The 18,952-nt window shown below is 47.3% G+C and overlaps 1 protein-coding gene across 2 annotated transcripts in view; it reads right to left on the bottom strand.

Moving 5' to 3' along the window:
* Positions 1–474: 474 nt before the first annotated feature.
* LOC149372118 (inositol polyphosphate-4-phosphatase type I A-like) overlaps positions 475–18,952 on the bottom strand; it is a 57,117-nt gene continuing 38,639 nt past the window's right edge. The window contains exon 27 of one of the 2 annotated variants that reach the window (XM_089566492.1): positions 475–493. The gene's annotated coding sequence lies outside the window, so the exon portion shown is untranslated. Of the gene's footprint in view, positions 494–17,563; positions 18,715–18,952 lie in introns of those variants that run through there. The other variant, XM_089566491.1, reaches the window with a different exon arrangement.

Here is an 18,952-nt window from a genome sequence, read left to right as displayed (position 1 = left end):
TTTACACAGCAGCATGGGACAGCGCAGCGGCCGCTATACCGGGTGTTTCACCTAAGATCTTCTGGAAGTTTAATGTGTGAGCATTACTTGGCTCATGTGCGAACATCCCGCCGTCGTCAGAAACCCGTGGCCGAAACTCTGCACGTAAATGACGTCATCACTCCTTCTGGAGCAACAGTAGGGCCAAGTAGCCAAGTAAAGGGGGAGCAAGGTGGAGCTTTCCCGTCCGGCTATACAGGAAATTTGACGTAACGGCCTCTCCTGAATTCTTTCCTTTCTCCATGTGCAGCTCAGATAGCGGGGGTAAGTTTGCCCTAGCGCGGCCTTCTTATAAGCTTTCCTTCCTCTATGCGAAGGGTCCGTAGCCCCCGACCTACCGAGTCCGGTGAGGAACAAGAGCGCGACCACGATGACAATGCCGACGCACACGCTCGCGCCAATGATGATGGCGACCGTCGAGGAATCGGGTGGAGGGTCCTGCTTGGGCGCATCCCTGCGTGTAATAAGCGGCCCTGTTCCAATTCAAATTCGTTTCAAGACAGGTAGTACACCTTTAACGGCACCATAAACGTCTGAATTTGTGCCCGCGAACTTCTGTGCGCAAACTTTTTTTCTGCCGCGGGTGCTGTCAAAGCGTAGAGTGCAGTTACGTCGAACTGCATGCACCCGTGAAAGAACCATAGACACCTCAATTTACATGCGTGTTTACTTCTTCTGAATTATGCGTTAGACATTGGAATACATGGTTCACCACGTGGTAATCGCTTAAAACCAATAAATAATTCATAATTGAACTTTATGCTGGTTTGGTTCAGGTCTCGTCAACCGAACGAAGGCTGTGATGGGTTGGGGGTGTTTATGTCACATGGGCCATACTCACAAAAAAAAAAAACTGCGACACAGTGGCTAAAGAGAGGTTTAATTCTTTCCATTCCAGCTCCTGACCAGGCTGGCCCTAAGCGTGATAGCGAATTAAAATTATGTATGAGCCATTATATCGCAGTTTTTTCATCCCCCTTTGAAACGGGCTAGTGGCAATTGCCACCATGCTCAGCTTTACTTTCTTTATTTTTGTTCAACTGTGTTGTCAATTCTTATTAAGATTCGCCATCCTCTTTACGCACGGTTTCCTACACTTCAAACATTATGTCACATCTCTGCTTTTCAGCCACCAATTCTCCACTCGCTTTTTGCTAACTTCCACTCATACAGCTAATAAACCTTTCCACTGCAGACTTATTTACGTGACCATTAATATCTTTAAACCCTAGGACCTCAGGAAGAGTGACTGTGCCTGCATCGACATCCGGATGGATACCATCACATTTGATTATGAGGTGTTCAATTGTTTCCACAGATCTACCACACACTGCACATGTGTCATCTTCTTCGTTAAATTTCTTTTTGTAACTGCGCGTTCTAAGACACCCTGACCTAGCTTCAAAATGTAGGGAAAAATGTAGAGTTATCATAGAAAAATTCTTTCCTGATCTGCCTTTTCCAGTATCGATATAGTTCTACACTATGCTTCTTTTCCATTGAATTAATCCAATTTTTTAACTTCCGCATTTTTAACCTGTCGTTTAATGCTTTCTTTCTCCGTCCTCATGACCGGCATACTTACTGGTTAGTTTTCTAGTTCTTTTCCGCCACTGTGAGTCAGCGCTCTTTCTGTACAAGTATTTAAATACCTTAGCTGCCCACCTGTTATCGTCCAATTTCCTCAGGCGTTCTTCATATAGTATTTTACTCTTATCTTACCGTGCTTCGCCGATATCCCCTTGTACTGCCTCGTTTGGGGTTTTGCCGTGGGCACGTAGTGCTAATCTTCCAACAGCTCTCTGATTTATTCCTTTCCAAATACCTCTCAGTACTTCATATTTGTTGTACCCCCATAATGCCCTATGTTTCATTATCCCGGCGTCTCTTCGTCATTTTGCCCTAAGAGCCAGTTCATGCTTTTCCGTGTATATCTGCCCTTTGTTTAGCCATATCCCGAGGTATTTGTATTCGGCCACTTTGGCTATTTCGTGGCCTTGTATTGTAAGCACCTGACTTGATCAGTTGTGTGGTTGAAAATCACACTTGACTTAGTTCCAATGTGACGATACCGCCCTCTATTCCCGGGATCTGCCAACCGACGTGGCGGGTAGAATGGAACCGTAGAGGAAAAATCGTATCAAGTGGTCCCAGATAACGATAAATGAGAGCTGTTCAGAAGAGACTCCAGGTTAGAAAAAGGCGAGTTTCACGCATGACTCGAATGAACGGATTAACGATAGCCTCGAACAACTGTGTTGCCCCTGAAATAGACACCTTCTGCTGGACGTATACGCGTGGTTGAACAAATTTTAATCCGCCTATTCGTCAAGACTCTTCGTTTAGGAGTATGTTTTTTGCACTTACTTTTTGACTATCGAAGTAAGACCTGTAGGATGCAGGAGGAAAACCCGCAAGGAAGGAGAAATGAGAAGACACAATACGAAAAGGACAGAGATGGCATTATGAGCGCCGTTATAAATGCTCAGTCAGTGGTATTCATACGTTTTTATAAGGAAACACGCGAAATATACGCATTTTGTTTTATCCACCTGACAAAAAAAAAAAAAAATCTAGAGCGCATACCATGAGTGCAGTTTCAGAATCTGAGAACTGCGATCGACTTTCGATCCGTTAACGAAAATTTGCATACAAACTAACAGATACGGGAGGGGGCTGCGGCCTTGTGATTTTGTCACTACGACACCTTCTTCTGCTGTGCATCCTCATCCTATGTACGAATTAGGTGCAAATAAACATTATTATTATTGTTCCATATACGTTTCTGATAACTACGAGCCACTAGGGAAGAAACGTGCCGAAGATAAAAATTGTTCGAGCAGATGAAATTAAAAAAAAAAAAAAGAGCTTACCTTGGGTGTCGTCGTCTGCAAATAACAGGAAAAAGACATGGAAGCATTTTATAGTGCTCTGTTCCACTTCACCGTAAGGAAAGGGTCGTGATGAGTTTTATTTTATTTCAAACGGCGTTCTTTGAGTGTAATCGTGTACATTTCCATGTTCAGAAATTGAGATAGCAGATGCATTATGCGCTCGTTTTTGACGGCGACTGCAAATAATTATGGATATGCGAATGATACTTTTGCAAAACCGAGTCGAATGCAAAAAACGAGGACTACGACGCGGAATTCACGAACGGGCGCCTAAGCTATAACTCATGGTGTTATAGCTATAGCTGCCACAAAACGCACTACTGTATCTCCACTTGGGAAGGCGCCACACGGAGTCAGTACGTATGTTAGCTCCATGGTCGTTTTGTCAAACCCATAGAGAAAAAAACTCAGAGCGAAACGCTGAGGAGGCAGCGCATGAATATCGAGAGTTAGCAATATCGAACGAATATTGCGTCATCAGCCATCTTCGCTACATCCGGTACAAATTTTTCGTTATATCCGGATATCTATTTTTGAAGCGAAAGCTTCACTACAGCACCTCGGGCTTCAATCGCGGGCCATGTAAATTTGACCTTCAGCTGAGTTAGAGGTCAAATTGAAAAAGAGAAAAAGAAATTGAAGCAATATCCGTGACTAGCAGTTGAACCCGCGGCTGCCCGAACAGATTTCCTTTGTTAAAACCGAAGGCACAGCGCACGAAAGACAGGACTAAGGTAGGGGCAAACACAGCGCCGACTTGCGACTAGAAGGCTTTATTGCTCGCACGCAGTAAATAGGCGAAAAAGGAGCACAGTCAACAGATACAGCAGCATCAGTGATGATTATCAAAAAACAAAACAAACAAAAGCACACAATCGCACCCTACACTAGCGTACTTAACTGCTAAGATAGTCAATTTCTTTTCGTGTTAGCGTGACCGAAGGCTTGCTGACGCAATTGTCACCACACTCTCGCGCTGTGCATTGGAGAGCGTCGTCTTCGTCAACTTCCATCTGCTCCGTCCCGCGGCACTGCCTGCTCACCGTCGTCCTCTACGTAGCACAAATCCGTGCTCCCGCTCCTATTCGAATGTAGTAATCATTCTCTGTACTTTTGTGTGTGTGTGTGTGCCAACGTATACAGCGCAAGAAGACATAACGTTCGACACCACTTCGAATGTCCTACGTCAATTAATTTGGCCGTAATGGACGTTTGAAGCTTGAAGAAATCACGGTTGGGGAAACAAAGGTCGTAGGTGCGAATCCCTATGATAAGCTATGGAATGATTCGACAAGTAATCGTATGCTCCGTAACGCGCTGAGTCATTTGATACCACTCCGAGCATTCTACGCCAATTAGGTGGTCCACAATCTGTGTACCAGTCGTACCACCCACTGGTCCCACCTGAATGACCTTGTGTTTCACACTGACGCGACCTTGAGTAGTGCGAGCACTAGAGTTACCTCTCTAAAATAACGCTTTGCTATGTGATGACGACAGCGAATAAAGTAGCGAAGATGATAGTGGCCCGTGCTGTGAATCGTGGTCTCCAGGATCGGTCATAATTAAAGGCAGTGTTTGGTAGCCCTGCCTGCAGCCTGACGCGTCGCCCAGTCTTGGATTCCACACGTTTGAGCATTATCACCTTCGCCACGCACGAATGGATGTCAGCACGGTGCTGAATCCTCCTTCCCACGCACACCAATCACAGCAGCATGCTCTGCGGCATCGCAGTGAACCCTGTTTTTGAAACAGTCGTCGAAGCAAACTATATACGGTGTGCCTTATTCGAACTTTGCACCAATTATTTGATAACTATAATCGAGAGCTTTCGAATACATTCGTGTAGTTCCGAATAATTTTGAATATGCACTATTCGTTTCGTTCAGCGAATCAAACAAGGAGAATGATCGACTTGCCATTCCAAAGTTTCGAATATTCGTAAAATAATTAGTTGCGGCGACTTACCACTCATACTACCCTGCAGTAGAGAAAAGAAACACAAAATGTAAGGAACCTTTCCGCGATTAGTCACGATGTACTTCCGGTACGCTTCCAAACGAAAAGAATAGCCAAAATTAGCGGAGTCTAACGATGTGTAACCTACAGCTTCACTGAAATACGTAATGCGCATGCAGCGTTGCAGTTCAGTGCGCAATACGAACATTTTATGGCTCATTATATTTTGAAATATCGACCATTTTGCACTGCTCGGTGTGCTCGGTGCAGTTGTTAAGGGAGTGTCACTTAACAATTGAAAAAGAAAGGAAATAAAACATGCCACACCGTTCTCCATTGATAAGCTTTGATGTTTATGAGTGATTAGCACGACACGTCGCAGCTGGCGTCGCAGTGAATAGCGGGAAAGCTATAGCATATCGATCACTCCTACGGACCTATTTGTGAGACTGAAAACGGATATTCGCATACGCCTAGTATTGATGACACGTGGCAATTAACTATGATAATTTATTGACTCAAACCACCATTTGATGCATGTGACCTCCTCAATATTTCCCTGTAGGGTAAAACGTTCACGTTCTGGCGACGCGTCTGTCGACTCAACAGAAGCATTTCACTCGCTTCAAGCACAAAAACGTTATTCAGGGTCAAAAGGGGGTATTATAACAGCGTGAGGCTTGCATAATTTGAATACAGCCCACAAAGAATGGTCCTTAACACTGCAGTCTCGGGAGAATTTTTTTCCGCGAATAAATTTGTTCCAGCGCGAGACCAATTCAAACATGCCCACATTGTGTGTCCAAGAAAATTCGCAACTGCTGGACACTACCGTCACAAGCGGTTTTCGTTGCAAACTGGTAAGTTGACGGGGGTTATAGCTATTGCATGACAGTAATTGGAGCACAAATAGCCGCAGTTAAGGGCCCTTCTGCGCGTACGGAGGCCGTGAAATATCTGAGAATGAGCTCAATTTCTTTAAAGTGCGCTTTGTCGACGGCAAATTAACAAAGACGTACCGATTTCTCGCAGCCTGCGACCCGCGATGTGCCCTCGGGGTAAGCAGCAATTTCTTTCTTCTTCTTCGACACAATTTTTCTTTCACTCGCGCTTTGGATCTTCGCGCGCTGTTAGGTATGTGCGAAAGCGACAAAAAGAAAGAGGCCTATTCGCGAAGAGCTTATTTGGAGAACCCTCTCGATCGATTAGGGCTTCCTCTTTATATTCTGGTTCTGCTCTCCGCATATATATGTCCCTGGTGTGGCGATATTCTTACATTCACACACATTACATGGACATGCACAGCTAAATCCAACCACTTAAAAATTCAGGGGGGCACCTTGTTGACCTTAAGTGCGGTGAGGCGAAAACATTTAGCGCGGTGTTGCTGCTTGTGTCACTGATGTGTGGTTAAGATGTTAATTAAGTACACACTTGTTTATGAATCTTAAATGCTGGAGACACTGGAGGGCGTTTTGGGAGGCATCCGTCCGATTCGACGCCTTTCTGCAAACACACTGCAGCGTCCTAGACAAGAAGAACTACATATGCGTTGGCAGGAGCGTAGCCATTAGCACGCTCGGCTGCTGAACGGAAGGATGGTGGTTCGAATCCCATCGTGCACAAAGAATTTTTTCCCAGTCTGACTAGAAAGAGAGGCGATGGAGAGCGCGCGGCAGCGGCCCCGGAACGCTAGCTATGCGTCGCTACTGCGCATGCGCAACTGGCGAGCGCGGCGGCGGCACCTCTGGGTCACCCTCGCAGCGACGGCCGCGGCGTGCCGAGTGACTTCACTGCTTCTCGCGCATGCGCAGTATGGCCTTTCCTCGGCTCCGCGAAATGGCTCGGTGACTAGCGTAGTGTTGCTTTCGCAACAAAATCCACCCAACGCGGCGCAGGAGCAGTGGGAGGAGTCGTTGGCCAGCGGCATCCTGGGAGACGAGGAGGCCCTAGTCGACATCGCCAAAGCGTCTCCTGGACTGAAGACCCCACCCATGATTAGCTCCAATTTTATTCTCTCTCTCTCCTCTCCCAGTTTTAGGGCAAACGCCAGGGGATATGTCCCACATACAGTGTGTGATTCTCTTCATGATTACATCATTGTGTCCAGCAGATCCCCTTGTTAGTTATCATTTTCTAAAATATTTACTTTTAGCCCAAAATGTCACCAATGGATGTCTAACTTAATTAAATCAATGTGTCTCTCCTGTTTGAATGTGCAACGCACCGTGGCCATTCCCCCACTGTTGGTGGTTGGCCATTGCACCAGATGCCAACAACAACTATGCAGCTTCAGAAGGAAGCCGCAGTTTATTTCCATTTCAACGCCATAAAATTGCTTACGAAAAGCGATTCATACCATTTTCAACGTTCAGTGGAGCAGCGCACCACGCGATTTAAACTTTCAGCTCGTCACCCTGCTCCATGAGGCAAGCTCGCCGAGTTTGCCTATGACGGAAAGACCGAGCACTGCCTCAGTCAGTGTCGCGACAACTGTACACCCCGCAAAGATGCCGACAACAATCGTGCAGCTAATGAACAGAACGGCAACGAAAATAAAGCACGCTTTCAATTAAATCGAACTTTCCTGTGATCCTCGATGCAGCACTGTGCACACTGAAATTCGATTCCTAATCTGAAGCCAAGGTTCTGGGGCCATGGCTTCACCGTTTATAGCTCCATAAGGCCACCACTACTTTATTTGAAGGCTCGAATGGCCGTGCTATTGCAAATTTGCTACACTTTAGACTTGTCGCACCAAAACCTCGCCAATGTCCGATGTCACGAAATTCACTCTTTGGAGTTTTTTTTTTTAATGCTCTGTTGTTCGCTTAATTTTTTTTTCTTCTTTGGAACATTTAGTTATTTTTCATTTATTTTGAATTGGCGTTAAGCCTGGCAAAGCATTGCTGGTCCAGGCTTCCTCTCTCTTTCTTTTATGTTTTTTTTACCTTTTTTTTGAGAGGACCAATAAAAGGGTAAAAGGGAGAGGTCACATTACCTTGTTCATGGTTTTATGGAGGCTATGCGGGACGCCGTAGTGGAGGGCTCCGGAAATTTCGACCACCTGGTGTTCTTTAACGTGCACTGACATCGCACAGTACAAGGACATTACCTTGTGACGACTTCACAACCTACCCTGATGAGTCACCTGACTGGACGAGGAAGGTCACATGACATTATGACATAGGTACAATCTGGTCACCGGGTTCCCACCATGGCAGGTGGCTATTAAATTATTGGTAGAGAGAGAGAGGTCCCATGACCTTGTGTCGTAATCATAACCCGCCCACCATGTTGTGAGCAACCTAGATTCCGGAGAGCAACATACGGTCAGAATCGAAAGCAAAAATTTGAAAAGAAAAAATATGTATAAGCAAATGTCGGCACCGCACTGTCACAGCATAGCGGATATCTATGACTGCCGCTAGCAGTCCGAAAGTGGCGGTTGATGGACCGAAAATTGGAAACTGACGCAAACAGTATAGAAGTTGCAACGAACTGCGGCAGATGTGATATCTTATCCTGCCGCATTCAACTCTTAAAGTGACTTAAGCGCCCCCATAGTTTTTTGCTTTTAATGTAATAGCATTAGGAGGGTCAAGAAGGCGAAAACTCTGGCGGCGTCTGTGTGAAGCCTCTACTTGCTAGGTGGCGTTTATAGGAGGATTTGGTTAAAGCCCCTCGATAAGATTTGTTTCTGCACCTGCCCCGTGTCAACCTGCCCCTTTCCCCTCCCCTTCTCCACTTGTAGAGGAGAGAGGGAGACGCCGGACGACTCAGAAAAAATGAAAATTACTAAGAAGACAATGACTCGGACAACAGCAAGCCCACGTGCAAAATGTATATCCTCCCGAAGAGCTACATGTGAGAAAATGAAGCTTGCGGGAGCTACTCCTTCTCGCATTGCTCGGGAAGAGCAACCTGGGTCTCACAAGCCCCACCGGTGCCTCCCCCCCCCCCCCCCCCCCCCCCCCCCCGTTTCATTTTCTTGTGCTGCCACCTCAGATCAGAATTTTGACAAACAGTTCAATTCTAAGGACGTAACTAACGGAAACCACAGTGGCGCTGAGCTGGCTGGCTTCATAGCTAGTATAGAGAGAGAGAGAAAAGGACGGAAAGGCAGGGAGGTTAACCAGGCGATGCCCAGTTGGCTACCCTACACTTGGGGAGGGGAACAAAGGGAAAAAAAAGGAAAAAGAGCGGCAAAGAAATGAGTCTATCAAGTGTACATCGACCACTATGTCACAGGGACAGAGGGCGCGCACAGAAAACTTAGATTATAGGCGGGAATGCAACCCCGAGTCCCTTAGGAAATTCAGGAGCGCTTTCACCGCTTTCCGTTGTCTGCAAGGTTGTGTCCAAGGCCCCAGAACGTTAGACTCTGTTAAAGGACGCGAGTCCAAGCGGAGCAGAGAAGCAACTAGGCAACCGCGCTCTCGCTCAAAACGAGGGCAGTCACAGAGGAGGTGGCTGATCGTCTCGTCACAACCACACTGGCCACACGCAGGAGAGTCAGCCATTGAGATGAGATACTAGTATAAAGCATTTAATTTCAGTAACGTAAACCAGTCATGTCCCAACCGAAGTCGTTGATTGACTGGCCCCTCCCTATTCATGCGAATGATTAGTAGAATTGAAACAGAATATGCGCAAACTTGTTTAAGGCAGTCGATCACTCCTCGTGTGTACATTTTTATAAAGCTGACCATTTCAATTGAAGTTTTATATGTATTAACAAATCACTTGGTGTCGCACGGAAACCAACTAATTTCCGAACCCGGTGTTGCGCAGCCTCTACTCAGGGCTCATCTCAATCACATCCTCTGGGAATGTCCTCGCTCCCTCTGAGGGAAGAAGCATAAAGTCTTTAGACCAATGGGAGACCTTAATTCTCAGCGACGATCGAGAGATTAATCTGAATACCGTCCGACTAGCCGAAACCGCCGCTAGGGTCCAAGGACTCTTGGCTGTCGTCGTGGGAAGGCTAAAACCTTCCTTCTATTGGACAAATCAAGTTTTACAATCCAATCCAATTTCTTCGAGTGTAACGTAGTTTTGTAGCGTGAGCTACATTGGCCACAGTCTCGCCGTTTCGCGTGCTCCCTCCGTCGACCATACTGCGCATGCGCGAGTGACGTCACTGCGCACAGCTAGCGCGCGCTCGCCGCTGCCGCCGGCGCAGAGCCACGTGACGTCACTGCTCACGCTACGTTCCTGGCATAGCAGAGTTAACCCACAGCCAACTTTTATTTGAGTCTAGTTTGGTTGTCTTGTCTCGTGCATAAAACGTCTATAAGTATGCTTGCGCCAACGCTAGCGTCCTCGTTCCTTGCATCCGCCACATCGACCTCACCTGAAACGCATGACACAGCTGGAAAGCAAATAAAACTAAAAACAAATGCTTGCATTGAGAAGCCGAAAACAGGCGCCGATTCTAAGCAGACAGGCGCTCAGATCACAATAACACTTGAAAATAATAGAGTAATTACTCACTGACATCCACCCGAGCGCTGCCATACGACTACAAAGGAAAGCTATACAGCTTTCTCAGAAACTTCATAGCTAAATAAAAATTCGTCCTGGTCCGGGGTAATGAGTAATGAGTGGTCCGGGGTAATGGGTAATGAGTGTTTCAATGAGTAATTACTCCCTTATTACAAATATACTCCACCTTGGGGGATTCCCCTAAAAACATTTGACCAACACTTGAAAAAAAAAATGGTTTGGGAAACACAAAAAGAAGACAAGATGTGTTCGCCCGATTGGCTTTTGAACAGTGATCTTGTCTGAGAATAGACCCGAAGTTCTGGCAGAAAAATGAAAAGGATTGCATATACGCGCAATAAACTATGCGTCACCTTTAAACGTCATCGAAGCCGCATCATGACATTTGTTTTGTAATGCGCACGATTTCGTGAGTTCAATTCATGACCACACTAGCCGAGTTCCTATGCAGACGAAAAGCAAAAGCACCTGTTTGAAGACCAGAGGTGTCCTAAACCAATATGCCTTTTTCCAATGGCGTTTCTCGTGGCGTAGAGGTGTACCTTTTGGAGGCAGAGGCACGCAATCAGGCTATCTTGGAACAGACGACTGGCTGTCGAGCTACCAGCGGTTCTTCATTTCTTGTGCGACTTGAAATGTAGTCGATCGTGAGGGCTAACACAAAACCGAGCAGACGCGGAGCGGCTGCTGGAGGAGAGAGAGAGACAGAAAACACTTCATTTGCACCTTTTGTGTCAGCAGGTAAGTTGATAGCGGACTTGCCGCACGACGGCTATCTGGTATTGCGGCTGGTCCGAGGTGAGCAAAGCAAAAGTCACGTGGGCAGGGGTAATGAAGTGCGCCCTGGGCAGCAGACAAAGCAGAGGGGCGACACGGCTGATTTGTCCCTTCCAACGAACTGAAGAGGTCACCGGTGTGAGCGGTCAGCGTACGCGTCCCCATCGATCAGGATCACCACACAGCAGGAACGACCTTTGGGCCTGGTCAAACAGTTCGCGACTCAGAGACGCCAAGTTCCTCCTTGCCCGTGTGTGTGTGTCTGTGCGGTGTGCGCGATCACGTGGGGAGGGCGGAGCTTAAGAAGACGCTAGCAACCCATTGGACGCTCAACCAGAGATCAGATTCCCTAGCTGGGTGCCTGGGGAATGTGAACTGCATTTAAGCAGCAATCTCTGGGGTGCAGGATCCTCCCCCATTTTCTGACTTTGGTCTACTTCCTGCTGTACATAATGTAAAATAAACCTTCAAGCTCGCTATTCCTCCCGAAGGCTTCCCTCCGTAGTCTGCCTGCTTCGTCCTAATGCGGTGAAGACCCTGGTCCCGACCACCCCGATCACATCAGTGCCCATCAGCTCTCCGCGAAGATGCCATGGAAGGTTGCATGTTTGAATGCCGCTGATAGCTGCTTGAGAACGGTGTATCCGCTTGGCTTTGATGTCAACTACACGACATCCCGCAGTCTAGCTATTGGATTCCTAGAGTGGAAGTTGACGGGAAGGAGGAGAACGGGCCCAAGGTCTGTTCGAGGGTGGTTTGACAGAGGGTGACGATGGTATATATGCTGCTGTACTCTGGGCAGTGCGTGCAGCGTCAGTATAAATGACAGTATACTGGTAGATAGCTGAAACAGCCCAAGGCAGCGGAGCTGTGTACTTCAGTAGGCGAACGCACTGGTGCAAATGTTCCAGGCGTGCGCGTCCGAAGTCACTGAGATTAACATATTCTTTTATACATATTATTCATTTACATAACAGTAAATGAGATTAACATATTCTGTTAATATCATTTACTGACCTGATGCGGCGTCGTTGGACGAAGCATCGGATGAACAGGCAGCGCAAGCTACCCAACGCAGCATACGTGTCAAAAACTAAAAAAATCGTAAGTAAATCCGTATTGCTTTCTAGACGACCCAGATGCACAGTAATTGCCACAGCTTCTGTGCCCTTGCTTGTTCTCGTGCTCTGTGCCTTGGTTCGTGCGGCCGCGGTTCGCTGACAAACGCCTCGTAAAGGCAATTATTTTCTAATGAACAGAAGCGGCGAACTCACGTTTGGTACACATTCACAAGCGAAAACATTAAGTCATGAAATTTCAGATGCAAACAGGAAAGCGGCAGGCAATGGCCGGTTCGGCGCTGAGGCATGCCTTTTTTTTTTTACGCCGAGCAAGACGAATAGTGCGGAAATGAAATCTTACCAATACAAATGTTATAGTACACTTAGCTGACTAAACGCAAAAGCGGTAAATCTTAACAAAAACAGCACTGGGCCAACATGCGGCACTTACACTACAGACACACGAGGAGTTCGTCCATGGGCGTCCGGAGGGGGGGGGCAAGGGGGGGCGGCTGCACCCCCCTGGAAAATCACTCCCTCGAACCGTGAGTGATGGCCGCACGCCAGGGGCCGTGGTGGGCTCAGCCAAAAGGGTAAAAGCAGCTCCGCTTCCACGCTTTGGGTCACATCTGCGAAATGCCGCGTCCGGGCACGCGTCTTTATGCCGTTTTCAAACCACGCCATCGTTAGCTCTGTTGAAGGCCGACCTGTTGCAGACATACAGCGGCACCGGCGAGCATGTGTTTCAAGCCGTCTTGAAATGGGTGCCTGTTTCTTTGATCTCTGGACAGATAGCGACACGGAGGCAGACAGTGCACAGTGCATCTTGTTTTCGCCTTCGTTATGCCGGCCACCGATGAATTCTTCAGGAGGGAAAGACAAATCAGCCGTGTCCACCCCCGCTTTGTCGGGCTGCTCATGGGCAAGCGGGCGATCAGTTGGCGCCGCCGCCGCTCGCTGTGCCTCCGATCCACGGGAGAGCGCAGTGCGGTAGAAGCGCCGCTATCAGAATCTTCGGCAAAGGAGATTAGCATCTTTTGTTCACGGCGACGCAGTCTCCAGAGGCGCCCCCACACCAGCGTCCCTTGCGTCTTCTCCGAAAACCAGCGCCTTTGGTCAACGCAGCCCGATGGCGCCTGCCTGGCTCGCCTGTCACCTCTGGCTGGGCCTCAAATGACAACAGCGCCCGTGTACTGTGCGAGGTCAGTGCCCGGTAAAGAGACCCAGGTGGTCGACATTATCCGGAGCTCTGTACTACTCCGTTCCTCATAACCTGAGTCGTTTTGGGGCTCTGAACCCCATAAAAACACACAAAACAAATTTTCCTACCGGAGTGGCGAGTGTCCCTTCCCCTTGGAAGTCGCACGGAAGTAAGCCCTTGCACGTGTGCGCGGCTCTGTATTTGTGCTTCGGTGTTTTTAGTGGCCGTTTGTCAACGAAGCTGACAACAGCCAAGACAGTGGACGAGAAAACTACGAGCGGCGAGCAGTGTGCGTGCGGTTGCTCGACTGTGCGGATGCGCGAGCAAGATGGAGCGAGGTGTATGAAGCTGCGAGCGTGCATTTATCTTGTAAATAAGTTTTCGTTGTATGTATAGACATCTTTTGTTTTCAACGTGCGCGTTCAACCGTTTTTCCAATCAATGTGTGTGACGAGTGTGCACCGAGAGCGTGTAATGAAGCACAGAAATGAATTTATCACCCGTGTAATCACGCAATTCGCCCAGAAAAATCCGTGGAGTCTACAGTTGCTGTTCAAGGAAGACTGACTGAGTGACTGTAGTTGCGTGTTTGTGACCATATTGTGCTGTGTGCTGGTCATCAATCCGGGTGAGTCGAGAACCCGTATGCAGCAATACTGAGCACTCTTCTCCACGAAGTGACAGTATATTTTTGGATTTTTTATTAATTTTAATTGTTTCTTCGTTGATAAACTGCAATGTATCTCTCCTAGCCACACTTTAATTTGCTGTTTGTAATTTTTATTTCATGTGTGTATTTCACTTATTTTTTATTTATATATAAATAAATAAATTCATACCGCAAATAGTGCCTTTTTGCTACGAACATGCCCCCCCCCCCCCCCCTCCGGCGCCAACAACCAATGGGCCCCCCCCCCTGCAAAAAATTCTGCGGACGCCCTTGAGTTCGTCAGTTGCCTCTTGTCACGCTTGATCCAGACCAGCCACAGAAGCCTCCTTTTCGGGTCTCTTGGAAAATGGAACATCCCCCAACCATTTCTCGCATGGTTGGAGCACTGAGGAACACAACATCCAGGCATTGCACGGCGATGAAAGCCGCGCGAACGCAGGCACGCAGCAGTGACGCCCGCACAACAGCAGAGCGGCGAAGTCGACGCGGGCAACACAATGGCGGAGGGAGCGCGCGAAAACGGGTTTAGGCGCGGCGCCGGGTAGTTCAAAGGGTGACTTCACCCTAAGCGGGGGCGCGCGCATCGAGGCACCCCACTTGGGAACAGCCTTCTGTGGCAGTGCAGTGGAAGCTAAGGGGGCGAGGCGCAAGGCTTTCACAAGAGTGCGCTCTTAACACGTGCTTACTAACACTGTACTGTGCCCGGCGGTGCTTAAACATTTCAATACATCCTTTGATGGCGCGAGCCAGTTCTGTGGGGAGGTGGCTGACACCATCCACATGGTTTGGGCGTGTCAATCGAAACCATCTATCCCTCCCAACCCCACCAGAGAGGACTGGGAGGCGGCCCTGCTCGGCTGCCAAGACCTAAAGACCCAAAAGGCCTTGGTTCAACGGACGCGGGAGGCGTTGCTTGCCAGTGGGGCCCCGGAATAGGGGCTCCACCTAGTATTGTGAGGGGAAAGGGCCAATAGGGTCCTACCCCAATCACCTTTCTGTGTGAATTAAATAGACGATGAATGTTTTTCACCACCACCACCACCACGCTTAACACGCGAGCACTGCATAGCCATAGAGAAATATACTTACGTAAGTATGTTTCTCTATGGCATAGTCACAGAAAGCTTAACTGTACGCTGCATTCGACTGCTAACATGGACTGCTACATCATCGTCGCACTACTTTATTGCCTGTTTTGACAGATCACTACGCCGTATCGCCACAGCATACCATCCTGTCAGTCTTCCGAGCTGAGATTTGAATGTCGTCGTCTTCGTCATCTTCCATGCGTGCGCGTCAGTCAGTCCAAAAGCCGATATTTTTACGCGTGGCCGCACCACTGGCAACAACAAAAGCCCCTTGATTTTGAAAGTACCGCCTTTCGCTGCTTTGCCGTCGCGCCTAGGGTGCCTAGTCGCGCCGTCATACTAGCACATCCTCCTCGCCCGCATCTCTGCTCGGCGCTTTTCTGCACCATGATTGGCCCCTCCGCCCGTCGCCCGGAAAAAGCGCGCGAAAGTAGCGAAAGGATGAATTTGCTTTTATTTTCGCTTTTTGTAAGCGCCTTGTGCACGCTTTTTGCCACTGCTGCGGGTCGAGCGCCGCTGAGTTAGGCGATACTTTTAGTAACGCGTTATGCCCAGTTGCTGCGTATTTCAGTGCACAAGCTGGCATGAAAATGACTCCGTGCTGTTCGCGATTCCTCGAGGAAGAAATGACATCCGCCGTAGAAAAAAAGAGGATCCACAACTTCGGCCGCAAGGACATTTTTCCGACGAAGCACACCGTGTTCTGCGAGGTACTGTGCATTTCTTGATACCTAAACTAGCGTGTGCACTTCAAATTTCTCGCGAGCTCATCAGGAAACAGACAATCTTGCTTAAATCGCTGTCACAGACTGTGTGTCGCTTCGCACGCTATCCTTTCCACCTGATGGCACTGCTCGGCGTGTCCTATTCGCGATTGTTGGCGTACGGAATGCGCCTATTATAGCCGCTTTAATTTCTGAATCTCGGTGCAGGTTTCCCGCGAAAAACGTTTGCATTGCAGACTTTCAATATTTTGCTAGCAAATACGCGCGCTTCTGACGTTGTACAAAGTAGAGAACGCCGATTTTCGTAGCGTACACGGCAGTCTATCTCCCGTGTGCTCCTGAGCTCTAGGCCCTATTATGGTCGGAGAAAACAATGCCGTTTAACGCTGTAGCGGCGCTATACCATCGTCTGTCAAGTTTTAAAGCGAAGAAGGCCTTCTTTCGACCGTCGAGACTGCGCAACTCTACCGCGATTCCGAGCTAGGTCGAACGCCCAGTGAGGAACGAGTCAGAGAAAAGATGCCTTTAGGGCGAGCTTTGACTCGCCACCGGCGAATACCGCATTTGCTCTCGTATAATCCGCAACTTTCAGCTGCACGAAAAAAAAACAAACAATAACCTCGCGTATAACCCCCACGTTTACCTGAAAAAAAAAAAAGAGCGCGAGAAAGATAAAACTGCACATTCGGTGATCATTTCGTTTTAAGAACATTTGTTCAAACGACCACCACCACATCACTGGTTATCCGATTCTCAACTGTCGCCGCTCGTAAAAACACCTAGCCATTTGAAACAATTCCTCCCAAAAATGGCAGATACATTTTTCTCTGTGGTAACAGACTGGCTGCAAAAGAGCGAGTAAAACTTCCTAATGCACTTGCTTCCATAACCAGGCGAAATTTCGTCAAGCTAAGCACCTGGAAAATTGCTTTTGAGCCCCGTACTTATGTGACCCTGCACAGCAGTTTTGGTCTCCAGTTTAGCAATGTCACTTGGTGTCACACAGACTTGGCCAAGCTTGTAGCCATAGCGCCATCCTCGGCTCTTTCCAAAAAAATTGGACACTGTGGCAACTAAAGTGCTGAGAGGTGAAAGCCGAGGACACTATGCCGTGACAACTTCCAGTGGACGTGACGTCACACCGTTCCTGTGGCGATATCAATACCCAAATTATACATCTTTCGGGGATCTTAAGTGTTAATTATGCTTAATTACACATTTTTCCATCTAATTTAACACAAATCCCAATGTTTTTCCAACCATTCTGTGACAATTTTCACTATGCCATAACGACTTCCGGTGGATGTGACCTCACACTGTTTCCGTGGCTACATCAACGTCCACGCTATTTTGAATCAATTTCAACCTTTTTGCCTATAATTAATTAACTAAGTAATCTGCAGTCATCAAACTTTGCTTCTGGATTCATTTTTTCCTCCTCTATCCGAAGCAACCATTGGTTTTCTTCCATCTTTCTTTAGTTCCCGAGTTAAATGCGTGCGACACGCTTTGTTAACAGACGACAGTATATCGCCTTAAATATGCTTGCGCTGTGTTTAGCTCATTACTGCCACAGTCACTGCTGCGACATTAACCTCCAAATAATATTACTCCATTGACACTTCCCGCCAACATTACATGGACGCAATGAATAAAACAATGTTTATTTCTGCGTGAAGTTCTTACACATAATAAAATGTTCTCATGTAGCACATACAGGTCATTATCAAAGGTATGCCAAAAGCTTAAAAACAGAACACTAAAGACGGCAAGGTGTCATAACAAAACAAGCATCCTAATGCACATAGGCTGGCTCTTATCGCAAGTGACTATGTATTAGCCATGTACATATGAAATCACTATGTGAGCATTTGCAAACAAGTGTGCACCTTCTGTGAGTGAAGATGGGGAAAAGACAAAGCAGCTAGTAAGCACAAGCTGCTCAGTTGCTAATGGCATCAATGTAATCCATACATATAGTGCTAAGTTTGAGGCAAATAAATGCCTGCTGCATAATGGCAACCTTCAGAAACACCTCTCCTTTTCTCATAAACCTTTCTCCAAAAATCTAACAAAAAGTCAAATCACACACTTTAAATCACAGTGCTCACGTTAGGAGGGACTAGTATATTAGATAGGATGCCTAAAAAAAGTAGTTTGTTAGGCCCACTAAGCAGGTGCTCGCTCTAATTGGAGGTAAATATATATGTACAAAACCAACACGGCCTACAATATTTCATCTTCGGTCATGTCCACAATATTCTCTTATAAAATCTTGCGCAACGTTATTGGCACCACTTCTGTGTTATCTATGCACCAAGCACAACATAGTGGAGGGTATATATTAGATTGAGCTTCATTTGTTTAAGGACAGAAATAAAAGAAATGTACAACAATATAGTTATGCACATATGCTCTCACTTAACACATGTGCACAAACTTTCTAAACGTAACTGCCTCTGTATTGACTCAAAAGATATTGAACAAATAAAGATGCTTATAATAAATTCAGTGCTAATGTTCTGACTTGTACATGTGTAAAAGATTTATATCATCCATTATTATTTTGACCCGCAGCTAGTCAATAAGTTCAGAGCAGACTGAAATAAAAGGTAGGAAGGTAGAACGGTACATGAACCAGAGGTGAACAGTAGTTCGGGTCGTGGTGGCACCTTAGACAGGTGCCAACATCAACCAGGGTGCACGTCTCCATCTGGGCTACAACACGGTTGCACGATTTAGAGGTTTTACTTCTTGGTCTTGATAGAAGAACTAGTTTTAGGTAGTGCCATCTGTAGTGGGAGGAGAAGTGGAGAGGACATTGTGAAAAGATGAACTGGTATGCTCTCTCCTGCACTGGGATCTCCTGCACCGACGGGTGGCTGGGATAGAAACAGCCACCTGCCAGTGCAGTGGCGCATCGCTTAACCGCTGCGTGACTGTGCTAGTAGTGGTATACGAGGACTCGCCGCCATCTATGAATCTTAAGTAGGAATTACCAATTAAGCATACATTTATTTATTTATTACA

This window comes from Amblyomma mixtum, chromosome 1 (genome assembly GCF_055824585.1).
Source record: "Amblyomma mixtum isolate Tamu chromosome 1, ASM5582458v1, whole genome shotgun sequence".
NCBI lineage: Eukaryota > Metazoa > Arthropoda > Arachnida > Ixodida > Ixodidae > Amblyomma > Amblyomma mixtum.
Note: the sequence above shows the minus strand (reverse complement) of the source record. Positions and strands in the feature narration are given on the sequence as shown.